Consider the following 16096-nt stretch of genomic DNA (forward strand, 5'->3'; position numbering starts at 1 on the left):
AGAGGTGTGGAAAAGCATTTATTGCATAAAATATTGTATTTTAATTAGTTCCCAAAAATTTCGTTTTTAAAAACCAATTTTTGTTGAAGTTGTTTAGGAAAAAGTAACTACATGCATTTTAGCGACATAAGGTTTAAAGGGCCTGTCAGGACAGGGGTGGGATTTAAATACCCTTTGTGCCAGTCAAAGAGTTAAGAGGAGAATGAACTCAGGTAATGCCATTCAGTTTAGGACCTTTTGTCTTTCTGTATTTCAGCATCCTGATGCACGTCTTTAATTAAACGTCCGTGTATCAAGTCCATCAGTGATGCAACAATCATTAAAATGTTCACCATTTAACACTAACACAACATGATTCAGCCAGACGGCCATCCTCAGGTGTTTCAATGCGTCCAAACTGTTACACTGCTTTGATGCGTGCTAAAATTGCGTGTTGCAGTCCACTTAAAATAACATAAATAATTACTTAAAATTCATTAACATTTTTCTATTAAAATCTTTTGTAAAATCATATTCCACCTCGTTAGGGGCATCATCCTCTTGTTTAAAGCTATGTGATATTCCAGACAGTCTGTTTTTCTGTTTCATTAGCCTGTCTGCAATATGCCCCTTGCTTCTGTGTTGTCTCCTCTAGTAGCGTATGGTGAAACAGGAAAAGAAGCTGCTGAAAGAAACTGTGCCCTAGTTTGAATGCACTGAAACACCTGAGGATGGCCGTTTGTGGCCAAAACATGCTGTGTTAGTGTTAAATGGTGAATATTTTAATGATTGTTGCATTATTGACGGACTTAATACATAGACATTTAACCTTTTGTCTTCTCATCTTCTATCCAAAAACATAAAAATTAGAATATACAAGACTATAATTTTGCCTGTGGTTCTGTATGGGTGTGAAACTTGGTCTCTGACATTAAGTGAGGAACATACACAGAGGGTGTTTGAGAACAGGGTACTGAGGGGAATATTTGGTCTGAAGAGACATGAAATGTTGGAGAAAACTGCATAATGAGGAGCTTCATAACTTATATGCTTCTCCAGGTATAATTAGAATGATCAAGTTAAGAAGGATGGGGTTGGCAGGGCATGTAGCACAAATGGGGGCAAAGAGGAATGCATATAGGATAACGGTGGGAAAGCCAGATGGAAAGAGACCACTGGGAAGGCTAAGGAATAGGTGGGTGCACAATATTAAAATGGATAATTAGAGAGATAATATGGATTGGCTTGATCTGGCTCAGGATAGGGACCAGTGGAGGGCTCTTGTGAACATGATACTGAACCTTCAGGTTCCATAAATTGCTGGGAAGTTCTTGAGTAGCTGTACAACTGGGGGATTCTCAAGAAGGGGTCCGGTCCAGCAGTGAGTGAGTGATGACAGCATGCTGAAATAATGTCTCTATTTTTTTCTAAGACAACAAATCCATGCAGTGGTGTAAATTAATTTGCACTCGTTAAATAGACTTTCTTTCACTTCTATATGAAATTTCATAGTCCAGCCACTACAGGTCACTCAGATACTATAGGCATGGAAATGGTGTCAGTGCAGAATACACAGTGTGGCGACTGAATTTTTGTCTGGAGATGTTCCAGTGATGACTACATCATGAACATCACCATCGTATGCATCTTAACCACAAGCACTGAAAAAAAATGCAATAATTGGCTAGCTGGACCACATGTGAGCTGTCGCAGTAATACAATGCATTGGCCTGTGAAGAGTATCCATAAGAGTTATTCAACTAACTTCTTATACCTTCTCACATCCCAGAAAGTTCTCCCACGTTTCTAATACTGAAAATAAATAACTTCACAAGGACTTGAAGGTGGACAGGATTCATAGCTATACCAATAATGTCAACTTGCAATCTGTACAGTGATATTAGACTACGTATTCAGATCGTAATAAACAGTATCAACATAGAAAAAATTCCAGCAGGAAATAAGTGCTCTAGATGTAAGTGAAAAGACATTTAAGGTATCCAGCTACAGAATCTCTCCACTAACTCATCAGTTTAAAACTTTACAATTACACTAATTTATTTACATCAAATGACACATTACATGACGGTCTTACAATCGGTGTCACAACAATCAACACTGAGTTCTTCAGCATAACTACAATGCTGGCAAAGAAGATCATAGACAATATGAAAATAAATATAATATGCAACTTTAAGTTATCTACAGTAATAATTAAACAAAATCTGTATAAAAAATGTCTCATTATTCTATTCGAATGAATGGGTACAGTATGTAAATGCTACTAAAAAAGCTCAAAAGTAAAAAAAAAAAAACTGCACAGAATGGCCCTTGAAAAGAGAATGCAATCGCACCATTACACTATATTTTTATTTCATATTCACGCCGTAGTTTGCATTTGCACTCAATGAAGGGATCGCTAGAAGCCAACATGTATCACTTTTTCAAGTACATCCTTACCTATAAGTAACAAATTACACTCATAACATTTCACACTTACATATAAATGCTCTTTTCATTTGGAAGAACATAAAAAGGTTCTATCTGCTCCCACTGCACTTGTAATACTGCAGAAAAAGAAAATGTAAGTCACTATATATTGCTACAGAAAACCAATGATTGAAAGTAAAATCACAAGAAAGAAGAATGACTTATTATCTGCTATAATCATTTATGTACATCAGCACTGTGTTCGTTTTATCAGGAGCTCTTAACTACAGCCCTCTGAAATGAATTGTTTGAGTATACAACTAGCAGTTCTATCAATCAGCATCTTCGAACTACACTACAAATGAAATTTTCACCTTGGGAACTAGAAGATCTATACTTGTAAACTGACATGTAGTTTGTATGGTCCTTACATTTAAGCCTTCGTTCCTTCTAATATGATGGACATGGTAAAATCAGAGGACACTGCCCCCTTTTAGTCAGTATGACATAGTAAATTCAACCATAAAAATTAATACATTTCGTGTCGGTACAACTGTGGAACTAAATGCATTTCATCATGTCCATGCATGTCTTGAATTATAAAATCAAAACCCTGATAAGGCGTTTGGTTTCCTCTCATGTACACACGTGTTCAAAAAGCAACTGATATATCAGAGGAAGAATTTGGTTATGAATATGATCCTTCAAGGTATGTGAAGGGCTGATGTGACAGGAATTAAAGTTCAGAATGTAATGACAATGAAACTGATATGGCCTTACCAGAATCTGCACATAAAAGGAACTTTCACTGATGCAGTCTACAGTGAACTTCATATATTTCTGCACTCTGGTACTTCCTCATGACCTTTCACCTAACATCAGTGAAAAAAGAATACTTTCCACTTTTCCTTGAGGACGAGTTTCAATATATAATAAGCCCTTCTCAGGCAATCAGTTCATTTAGCATGACATTATTATTCAGTGTTTCGGTGTTGCATCTCGGCTGTCTCAGCATGTACCACTGGGACAGCCGGGAACACAATCTGCAGTATGTGTGACCACAGCAGCCATCACATCAACCCCTCATGATGGAGAGGGAGAAAGTCTCTGAAACAGTGGATAATAACTCTGCTGATATGGCTGATCACCCAAGAAAACTTAATAGGATATCATCACCATGGAAGCTTCAAATCATATATGAGTTTTATTAATAGGCTGTCAACCAAACCAGTGCTTCCTACAGACAGAGACAGACCTGATTCAGAGTGGGAGAGCATCAGGCACATGGTGCACTAGATAAGTCACTTGCTTCCAAGGAGACACTGTAGGCATCACTGCAAGGAATGTGATAACTCTTGAGGGAGGGAATATGCTACAAAAGAATCATCATAAAAACGTTCTGTAAGTAAGTAAAGTTAGATCAGTTGTAGCTATGGATATGAAAAAGGTTACAACCACCATCTGTGACCTGCGAGCACACAAAGCAATTACTGGTTTGGAACAACACAAGCCTGAAAAGTGAACCATGTAGGCGATAAGGCTATACAGAATTTCATAAAGAAATAATTTAAAATTTTTAAGATCTTGATTTTTGTAAAGCAAAATGCATGCTTCATATAGCACTAACTTGGCACTTAAAATGCCTGGAAAATAAGATAGTGATAGCATCCTGCACTAGTTTTTTAAATATAACAGTTAAAGAGGTCAAATGGTAAAGCTATCCCTGTAACAGGCCATGGAGGCTCACAGATGGTGGTGAGGTTGTCAGCCTTATGCAACAGTTACCCCTTACTGCCAAGGAAGATTGCTGATACTCATTTCTGTTAGAGGCTGAGTTGACCCCAATGCCATAGTGCAGCTGGAAGGATTAGGAAAATTGAAAAAAAATCCACCTAATCGGGTCTCGAACCTGCGACCTTCTACCTTGTAGCATAGTGCCTCAACCAACTACACTACCACATGCCCCCAATGTAACAGAAGAAGGAGTTAAATCCTATATACAGATATACATATCCTGGAGCTTTCAATGGAGGCACATGGTAGAATAGTTGGTTGAGGCACTATGCTACAAGCCAGAAGGTCGTGGGTTCGATTCTTCATGAAGTCACTGGATTTTTCAATTGACCTAACCCTTCCAGCAGCGCTGAGACCCTGGGGTTGACAGCCTGTAACAGAAATCAGTACCAGGAATCTTCCTGGGGGGTAAAGGGCATCCAGCGTGTAAGGCTGACAACCTCACCACCATCTGTGAGCTGATTGTCTAGAAAATGTGGGAGCCTCGATGTCACAACTGTACAGGGCTCCACGGCCTGTTACAGGGCTAGCTTTACCCTTTTTTCTTTTGCCTCAAGCTTTCAATGTCATGCCTAAAGATTCATGTTAAGTTTCCTTCACTGGTGAATCATGAATGTAAAATAAGAAATGTGAATACAGGAACACGCCCTTCTGCTGGAAGTCTGCACATGAGGGAAAGGAAATTTGTTTAAAATAAGAATAAAATAAAATCCAGGGCACAAGCCATATTGAACTCAAATGTTGCTGCAGTGAATATCAACAATGGAAAAGTTAACAATTCGTTTCTATGGCTATTCCCACAGTTCCATTAGAAGTTCATGATTACTTACTGAATCATGGTATTTTAAAGTGATGGTGGTCCATACGTCAAAACAGCACGAAGCAGTGTAAATAATGCCACACAGATAAAACGAACACACATTAACCAATTTACTGATAGTAATCTTGTATATATACACCTGTAATGGTAAAGCCAAATGCATCGAGTAAGCACTTAGAAACATCTGGCATAAGTGAAACATTACTTTTATCCTCTAAGATATAAATCCTATAGATGAGATTTGTACATTGTCAACTGATATTTTCTCATACTCACAGAATGTCTTAAAACATGCATATACACTGAACTTCTTTCAAACCAGAATATCTGCCCAAATATCAAGACAGCATGGAAAGAAAGCAGGTATATTAAAACTGGATCACTTCCATTGATTTACAATTTACTAACCAACAAGGTATTCCCTCACATTGAAAATGAAACCTTTGTATGTTGTATTGTTATTAAATACTATACACAAACAGATCCTTTGCTATGAGGAAATCATCCTCTTCACTTTATGGCAAGAAGCAGTGCTATGGTTTCACTAACAGAAGCTAAATGTGAATTTACAAAGAACCTCAACTAAAGTTTCTGTGCAGAAACTGAGACAGCACAGTTCAATGTTAAGTGCCTCACAAGGATGACTCTTTCCATTATCATACATGTCTGATATTTCTAGATTTTCATGACCATAATATATAACCAAATGAAAGCATAAAATCAGACGTTCCATTATTAACGTTTCACACTTGTACCTCCTGTAATAAGGCAGATATCAATATGATATTCTGTTTCGGCCCAGAGAGCCATTTCCATTTCCTGAGGGAAACATATTGCGGACCATTTCCATGGATGTTTGAGAACTTCATTTATTTCACAACTAGAATGAGATTGTAAGATTTCAAGTTTTCACGGCGGTGACTATGAAGAATGCCATCTTCTGGAATGTGGCACCATTTAGATCTTGTGTGAACTGACGTTCCTCCAAAACGTCGGTTCACACAAGATCTACATGGCGCCACATCCCACAAGATGTCATTCTTCATAGAACAAGATAAATTTTAACTTCTCCAAAAGATGCTGCATCGCTCCCTTTTAATAACTCTGTTTGATATGCTCTAAATGAAAAGTCTGTAGGTTGCCTCTTCCATTCCTAGTGGATGGGGAGAGGCAGCCCTATTTTGTAGGTCACCAGATTTAATGTCTCTTGACTGTTTTATGGGGGGGGGGATAAAAAGTGGTCACCAACTAGTGTCGAGGTCAAGAAATGTAGATCTACACAGCCACTCCCACATGCCTTCATGGCATAGTGCTTAATTGGTTAAGCACAGGGACAACTTTACATGAAAAGTGGTATATGAAGCCCCGGGAAATAAAGACAGTTTTGAATGTTACCTATGGTAGCTACTGTTAACTACAATACCAGAAATGCTTGAAGTTGTTTGCTGTCTTGATATCTGCCACATTACAATTAGTACACATTAGTGTGTTGATATTTTCATTTTTGTTTTATTTAGTTATGGAAACCTAATATTCTGAAACAGTGAATATATTTTGCAGAAACTACATACAGGGACATGATAGTGATTTCGATAAGTTCATTATATTTTTTTTATATATGCAAATAATCATGGCCTTGTTTTCGAGGCACTGCTCATGAACCCAATGGATTATGTATTTATTTCTTTAGTGGTCAGCGTTCCTGGCTACAAATCCAGAGGTCTGGGGTCGATTCCTGGCGCTACCAGATTTTTTCAGAGAAGTAGTGTGTCTGGAATGGGGTCCACTCAGCCTTGTGATGATAAATGAGGAGCTATTTCAAGGAAACAGCTGCTCCAGTCTAGAAAACCAAAATCAACGGCCATGTGGATTTGTTGCACTGACCACGTGACACCCTCTATCCGCAAAAGTTGGCACTAAACTTCGCCGACAAGCGGCGGCTGCTTGGTCAGCATAGTTTGCTTGCGGACTAAAATCATGGAGTTTTTTTTTTAGTTGTTTGTAGATGGAAGACAATACATACTAAACAGGCAATAACTAATCACATCAAGAAGCAAAGAAAATACCACTCAGTGTTTCTGTGGATCTTTCCTACACTACATATACATTAGTCTCCTTGATTAATATTAATTTGTTCTGGGTGCTGTATAGGCTTGTGAGAACCTACACAAGGCAGTGTGGAATTTAGCAATACTGAAATACAACTTAACGAGTGTGATTTTCTGAAACTCACTCAACACTTTCATTGAAAGAAACCTCAATTTACATTCATATACCTTTAAAGAAAGAACGAAAAAATATATATAAATCAGTCAGGTCACACTCAGGTTCAAGTCAATTCATGGTAGGCTCACGGTAAGGATGTCACCAGGGGGCTGAAATATCTGTAACACATGAATATTTACACACAAATCAGAAAATTGGTATAAGGATGTTTATGTTTAGACTGTAGAGAGATACAAAGAAAAACAAACAGAGGCACCCTGAAAACAGAGCTGCCATGGATCCTAATCCTGATAAAAGTTTGAGTAATAAAATTAGCATTATATAGAATGAAAGCACAATAGTATGTTTCTCAGTAATACAGTAACAAAATCATTTGTTTTATTTAACAATGTGGTGCCAACTGTTTTATAACTTAGTGCTGATGATTTCGGTAACAGTGAGAAATACAGAAACAGACTGTAATGCAGGACAGGTTTCCTCACCACAACTTGGCACCAGGCACCCCGAATGATCTGCACTTGCTTCCCACTTATTGAAATACATGAACTACCATTTATATCTATGATGTAAACCATACTGATGCCAGAAATCTAAAATAATCATAAAATCTCTCCACTTATTCATCTGTCAATGAGTTTACATTTAGCAATCACAAGTGAGATAAAGGAAGATAGAAAATTTCCTGATAGTACTCAGAACTGCCTGGATAGTGGTATCTACGATAGGCTGGGCAGGTAGCTAGGATGGGTGAGCCAAATAATGTATATAGAAAAATTATTTGTGAGGAAACTGCTTGGAGAACAACCATTTGGAAGACTGAAGAAGAGATGGGAGGATAACATTAAGACAGATGTTAGGGAAGTATGCTGTGCAGCCGAGAGGCGAGTGGAACTGGTTTAGATCATGTGCAATTCTATGCTTTGGTATTAGTAGTTTTTGTACCAGGCCAATTAGAATGCCATTGAAGTGGCCAAAAACTTACTAACATGAAAGGTAAGGTAAAAAGGAAAAGCTGTCATGTGCTTAACTAATTAAGCATTACGCCATATAGGCGTATGAGGGAGTGGATGTATAGAACCATGTCTTTTGACCTTGGCACTAGTTGGTGAGTGGTCAGCTTAAAGACCCAGCCACTTTAGCCCCCGTACCCATTGGATAGGAAGCTGGATGGGCCCCAGAGCCGGTTTGGACTATATGGAGAGTGAAAATTTTTGGACCTTCTGGGTCTTGAACTCAGAACCCTTGGTCATACAGCCCGTAGCCAATCAGTATCCTGCGCTATCCTGGCTCATAATAATATGAAAGGTGCACGAGATAAACAGACGGGGAATTACAAGTGTGGAATGAAGAGGAGAGAGTAAAATTATGCAGATCTGTAAGTAAAACTGAATTACAAATAAATTATTATAAGAACTGGGAAGGTCTTAAAAAAAGATAAAAGTGTACAAACACAACTGCAGACCAAAGTAATGCACTTTCGTGTCTCACCAAGCAGACCTCACATATTGAGAGAAGTAAGCATCCCACAGCAGTGAATATAAAGATGTGTCCCACCATACTCGTTTCAATCTCTTGTATTTTAAATATGCCAAAACACAATTAATACAGGGGGAACTGGACAAACTATTTCCCGTCCTGTGGCAGAGAGGAATGAAATATAATTTTGAAGGTTACAGTCTAGCAAATAGGTACTCATGTTTGCGAGAAACCTGTTTCCGCCATCATCAGCACAGAAGAGTCATGTTCCTCCAAAACACTGGTCAAGATGCAAATTACACAGCATCACATCCCTGAGACCAGTAATCACTGTGAGAACCTCAGAAACATTATGCTCTGTTCAAGCTTATATATTTTCCGGCCAGTGTTACATTTGCCTTATCTCTGAATTCTTATTCTCTGGTCACGAAAGTGGGAATCCTTTCTATGACACACACACAAAAAAAAAAAGCTGATGCTGCTATCAAGTACCCAGTGCAACTTAACATAAGATTTCAAATGCCTACTCTGAACTGAGCTTTGTTCCCACCTCAGAAGTTCACATGACAGGCATGCTCATAACAGTGATGACAGGAGGTTGGAAAGGACCACGATATGCTGTCCTACAACACTGCCATTCATACCAAGTCTTAAACGAGACAAAATAGGGGGCATTCTGTAACATTTAACACAAAAAATTAAGAATGGTGGTCTGTGAAGTTTATTAAGTTTACTCAAAAAGGGAATAATGAAATGAAATTGCAACAAAAATGTATGAAGCAGTTTCTGGGATACATTGGAAAATACATTCAAGACCTTATGTAAACCAGGCTTTGTTACGGATCAATGTGGATTAAAATTTGAATTCCAACAATTTGTTTCTACATCAGTACCTGAAATGTGAACAGCAGATGGAAAGACAGACAGAGAGACAGACATGCACTGCCTACTAATAGCTTTGTGAAGAAGAGACCATAAAAAACAAGAGGTACTTGCTTTGGCTCATGATTATGTAAAGCAGACATCACTTCAATAATTATTATGAAAATAAAATTTGAATAAAAATAAAATTACACGTGAATCAGAAAGATAAACAGCCTGCTATTTATTTTTATACAGTGATGCTGTAAGCAGCTCACAGTACACAGAGCTGAGTCAAGTAGTGAGTTATTAGTGTGACATCCCCTTTATATGTTGACAAGATTAGTAAATTTAAGGAATTTTTTCTGCAAAGTGTATAAATCCCGATGAACAGAATGCTGTAACACTTCTATTAATTCTTTGAAAAAAGGTGGTCCAAACAACTCAAATTACCAAGACTTTCAGCTCTGTAAACTCCTACTAAAAACTTATGCAAGATATTGTCTAGAGTATAAAAAATAAAAAAAGAAAACTTTGTGAAAGGCATGACACTTTAATTATTATGTGGATTTATTTCATTAGCCCAACTGCTTGCTGGGCCTGCAAACGCCAAAGCATTATTCATTCACACATAATGCATTAACCAGTTCCAATTATGTGGATATATTTTTTCTTAATGCTCCCACTTCTGAGGTGGCAGCACCCACCAGGGGATCTGTGTACACCTGCTGACAGCAGTCACTCAGCTTGAACCGTCACAGAAGTCTGACATTTGCTTCAAAGGCGATCATCACCTTACCCAGGAGTACCATGCCTATAATATTAATGGACCTTAAAACTCTGAAATGTACAGAGTACAAGATGCATACCAAACATTCATGTCAAAGCTCAGTCTGTAATCACGGTACATTGGAGAGGACGGGAATCTATTAAACTGGAACAAAATAAAAAATGCTGGATTTTGAGAGTCTCACAGCAATTACAAGGAGTTCTATCTTCCAGGATGTAACACCATGCAGTCTGGTAAAAGCTAACATATATTTCAGAGAACATATCAGCTTCAGCTTCATCTTCTAAACTAAAGGTTTTTTTTTCCACTTGCTCTGCAGCCGCCTTGGGTTCTGGCTTCTGATTTTTTTCAGTTTCATGATCATTTCACAGACAGTAGGACTCCTCGGACAAGTAATCAGCTTGTCACAAGGTGTCTACCTAAACACAGACAACATAAACACAAAATAAACACATATACATACCAAACATCCATGCCTTGTGTGGGATTCGAACCCACAGTCCTGGCTTCTGAGCAAGCGAAGACAGTGCATGCCTCAGACAGCTCGGCTACCGTGACCAACACAGAACAGAATCCATTCCTCTAAAACAGTGATGAAATTATACTGGCCTACACAGTGCTACATCCCAGAAGATGTACTCTAAATCAAAAATGTTTGTAACCACCAGACATTTATAATTTATAAACTCTGAACTTGTAAGAATATGAGGCGATGAAAAAAGGACTTTCCTGGCATTTCACCCATATGTTCACATACGATGATGGCCTGTGATAAAGGGAAAGCAAAACTACAGAAATTATTACAGCTATTGATTACAACATGACAATTTATAAACTAAGAAAACACATGACCATTTCCAGACAGAAGTCCTTCTGAGGACTGACATAGCGGGTAGGATGAAATGACAGAGTGGACAGCATCTGTGTAAGTGTGAATACACAACATACTCCCAATTATCTGTGTGCATATTATCCAGTTTGTGGCTTAGCGGTGATCCTCTTCAGACATGTTCAGAACCCTTCAGTGTGCCAGCTATGTTAAGGGACACTGCTGAAACGTTTCAATTTAACTTCAACAGTCACTTTACATGAAGAGGCCTATTTGCATTTCTATGCAAATCTTTAGCCTAAGTCATTAAATATTTGAATGAAAAATATTTTGAACAAAAACTGTAATGAGAACTTCAAAGGATTTATATTCAATACACATCTTTAGAAGCTTTATGGATTTCAGAGATGAGTAAACAAATCAGATACAGTAAACTTCTGAATTTCTATATTCAAAATCTTTGATCATACCTGTTTTTCAATTATTCACGCATACATCCCACTTCATTAGCACAGATAATTGGGAATATATATATGTATGTATATGCAACATTGTGAAACAGATTTTAAGTGAAGCTAAAGAGAAACTAAAGTTTTGGAAAGAAATGACATTCCAGCCTCTTCAATGGATTAAAAAGTTGTATGCTTATTGAATCACATATTCAAAGCACACATACAATTCAAAAAGTTGCTGAATATTCACCGATTACAAAAGAAATGCAAGATATTGGGCAATAATAAGATATATTTAATAGTAGAAATGTAAAACAACTGAAGTGTCCTGAGAAAGTAAGGACAGCCATAAAACAATTTTTCTTGTGGCTAGGACAAACATGCTGGTCTAGGTCCATGCCAGATGAAGATAATACCTGTACATAGGAAGATTCATTTCTAGAACTTCAGAAGGTAACTAATATCAATAATAAAAGCAAAAGGAGCCTACAAGAAATCCCCATGTGTCAAAGGTACTGCCTAGTATTTTGAACCATGACCAGGACGTCATGAACTGCACAAAAAAAAAGTGTGGACATGCGCACAATGCCTGACACCACTGTTACCATAGAAATGAAGACTGAATATAAATTTTTGCATGAAATAGTGTCGAAACATGAAATTACATTTTCTTCTTAACAGGTTAACTTCTCTGATCTGTCTAAAAGGCTCCTAAGTGCTTCTCTTAAAATTTGTAACATTACCATCACATTTTACAACAAACAATATACTTTAAAAACACCATAAATGTTTACATAATGTCCTCAAGTTGTTTTTTCAAAGTATCTGAAATATGTTACCTTATTTGCTATATTACCACAAGTCATGTCACCTAATTGCAATAATTTTAAAGTTTTAACAGCAATTCCAAATCAAGATGTGCCACACTGTAAAAATGTTCATTGTGATACTGATATTAACAGTTAAAGTTCAAGGTTGGCTTGTATGCCCTTTCTCTGCAATATTAATGTTATCAAATTCTGCACATATGTATCTCTATTTTTCACAGTTAACTTTCTTGTAAACATATTTTAAACAATATTTAAGATATATTTACAAGTAAATCACTATAAAAAGTGTCTGCAGATAGAAAGAACTCTCAACTAAAGGTAAAATTGTCCCCATTCTTAATTAATCACCACACCATTAAGATGTAGCACAACCATCCCTGACCTTGGCATTAGATGGAGGCGAATGGTCTGCTTCATGCACTGGCTGCTTTACTCCTGGGGCAGAGCACTCAGTAAAGACTTGGACAGGCCCCAGAGCTGGTCTCAATGCTGCTGAGTAGAGAAAAATCTCTTGCCCCTGCCAGGAATCAAATCCTGGCCATCCAGCCCACACCCCATCACTATAATGACTGAGCTCTGAACTGCATGTGCCAAATTTGCTTAGAAAAATGTATCTGAATCTGATAACATTAATATTGTGAAAGCAGGGCTTACAACTCCCTTCTGAAAATCAAAATACTTTCAAAATGGTTTGATTATTCTTATATAAATGTGGTATTTTGAAAACTTCAAATACAATTTCAACTACTTTCTAATGTTGGATCTGTGGTTCTCATGACTGTGACTATGGAAACAGCAGTCTTCTTGTTGTAACACTGTGTAGCTTCATGCCCTCATCTTCAGGGCTGAAGAGTATGCCAAGCAAGAAATGGGCAGGAGGAGACTAGCTCACCTTACTCAGTGCTAAAGATGGAGGTCTTCCTTGGAAATGTCAGGCTCTCTCTGAACTACACAGTATTATAACCTGAACACTGTACTCTACTGTCTACATTCCTTATTATGGAGTCAGAGGGTTTGCATTGTTTTTCTTACAAAAACTGTGACCATACATACTACTGTAAGCACTCGTGATACTTCCATTTAGATGCACGATTTTATCACAAATAATGTTTACATAATTCATGTTTGGCAAAAAACTGTTTCATTAATAAAGTTAAGATAACATGCATAGACTTACTAGGGAAGCAAAGGCTAATGTCTAAAACAAACCAGTATTCTCATTTCCTACATATTTACAAACTCGTGTAAAGACAGTTTCATTTCCCAAAGATTTGAGAAAATATCTGTCTTTCTACAAAGAAGTGATACAGATCACAACAAATGTCATCCTGCTAATTTCTTAAAATAACATCAGCCTGAAGAATGAAACATGTGTAAGCCACATGCTGCAAGGTGACAGCCTTTCTCTCGATAAAATATATTACCAAAGTTAATCTAAAATATGTAAACAAGTCGTCTTTCTATATGCAAATTGACACTATTCATTTGACTGCTCTACGAATGTGTACACAGAGTCCGGTGCTCCTTCAATCTTGAGACTGGTGTGGAAATGTAATCATCATAGAGACGTACTGATCCATAATCACCAGTTCTTGATGGTATTTGTTCCAGACTCTAAAGCAACTCACAGCTGTGTTGAGACTATACACAATGTTGCTGAAAGTGTTGTCTCTTGTAAAGTGTCTTACATTTGAACTAGATCCTTACTGTGCCAGTACCCAGTGGCGACACATGCAGTCATGGTTCCCTGTTATAATTACAGTATATTGCAATGTGATATCACATTTAATTTCTAGCGTAACTGTGCTACGATGCTGGATTTTTGCTACTGTGACAGCTATATTCTCAACCAGCACTTAAAAATGTAAAGAAAACTGTGTTTCAGATCCTGTGCATTACAATGCAATCCTACTGAAGGACAATGAAATTTTATTATAATGATTTCAAGCTTCTGACAGTGACCTCGTGTGTCTTCGTGGATGATCAGCATGTCAATATGGAGTTAGTATACGATGTGCTGGAGACTGTCATGTCTGCGCATTAACCCTGATAATGGAGATGATCTCCAAAACATCAGATACTGCATACTGACCAAGAAAATTTCAATGAATTTATAAAGTCGGTTAAAACTTCTTTAGTCCACTCATCTGATACATTTCACATTGAGGACAGCAAATTAAGAACTTCCATATATTCCTCACCATTGAAGCGGCATATGGCAACGAAAATTTGGTAAGAATATCGTGATTTTAAAATGGTGCTCATTTATGAATTGACAACTTTATTTAATGGCAGTGAATTTAAAAACCAATCTCCTCTTAATAGCAGTCCATGCAGGTGGGGAGGGGGATGAAGAATAGAGCAATATTTGGAATTTCTGCTTCACTGTGCCTTCCAATATTGTTATCCTGACTTAGTGTTTTCAGTAAGGAAGTGACTCTTACTGTGTGAAAGGAGGGGAGAACTGGCTCGATGGAAGTACTGTACACAAGCAGAGATCTGTGAAACAGGAAAGAGAAACCGTCACTAAACTCCTAACCAAATTCACTATTCACGGTTCAGCTGCAATACATTTGGCTCTATGACAATCAAACTGCATTATTACAAACAAGATTGGAAAGTTCATTTGAGGTTCTCAGGGCATCTATTGTCTTCTGACCTGTGATACCATGCTGTCTGGCAGAAGTTCACCAGCATTCCAAGGCACATACTGAGTCCAACTTTGGGGTTAAAGAATAATCAAATTAAGCAACCACCATGCCACAAGCAGAGCTCTGCTTGCTTGGCTTACACTTTTGACTCTGAAGATGGAAGCAGTATGTTCCTGTGAAACATCAATGAACATTTACTGGACTGAATGGCACCACATCTCTTTAATACTGGGGAGAGTGTACTATATATATATATATGCAAAGGTACAGGTAAAGTTGTCCCTGTGCTTAATTAAGCAAGCACTATACCACGATGATGTATGAGGGAATGGAGGTATAATTCCACCATTCTTGACCTTGGCACAAGAGAGAGATGAGAGGTCAGCTTCATGTCCTGGCTCCTTAACCCCCCCCCCAGTACCAATTGGATAAGAGGCTGGGTGGGTCTAGAGCAGGTCGGTGGACACCGTGGAGAAGCACAAAAAGAAGTCTTACTCCTACCAGGAATCGAATCAGATCTTTCTAGCTTGTAGCTTATCATTATACCAACTGAGCTACCCCACCAGTACTACATAAAATTTCCAGTGACATTTTTGCAGTGTACAAAACTTCTGTAAAGTCCTTGAGAGTGGCCCAAGGACTTTACAGAAGTTACAATGATTGCCTTAAAGAAAAAGACAAAAGCTACAAAATGCAGCGACCATCGCACAATAAGCCTTATTGCACATACAGCAAAGATAATAGCAAAGATACTTAAAAGAAGAATTGAAAGGAAAGTAGAGGATGTACTTGGAGAAGATCAGTTTGGATTTAGAAGAGGAAAAGGAACCAGGGATGCAATTGGGATGATGAGAATTATAGCGGAACGAACTTTGGAGATAGATGAAGAACTGTGTTTGCTTCATAGACTGGCAGAAGGCATTTGACCGGGTAAACTGGACCAAATTAATGCAGATCC

At 37.8% G+C, this 16096-nt stretch overlaps 1 protein-coding gene across 1 annotated transcript in view; it reads right to left on the reverse strand.

Moving 5' to 3' along the window:
• Positions 1-6945: 6945 nt before the first annotated feature.
• The window catches only part of LOC111862521, a 118354-nt gene continuing 109203 nt past the window's right edge, over positions 6946-16096 (reverse strand). The window contains exon 26 of the mRNA XM_023847992.2: positions 6946-7407. The gene's annotated coding sequence lies outside the window, so the exon portion shown is untranslated. The remainder of the gene's footprint in view (positions 7408-16096) is intronic.

The sequence above is a fragment of the Cryptotermes secundus genome, unplaced genomic scaffold (assembly GCF_002891405.2).
Source record: "Cryptotermes secundus unplaced genomic scaffold, Csec_1.0 scaffold1084, whole genome shotgun sequence".
Classification (NCBI taxonomy): Eukaryota; Metazoa; Arthropoda; class Insecta; order Blattodea; family Kalotermitidae; genus Cryptotermes; species Cryptotermes secundus.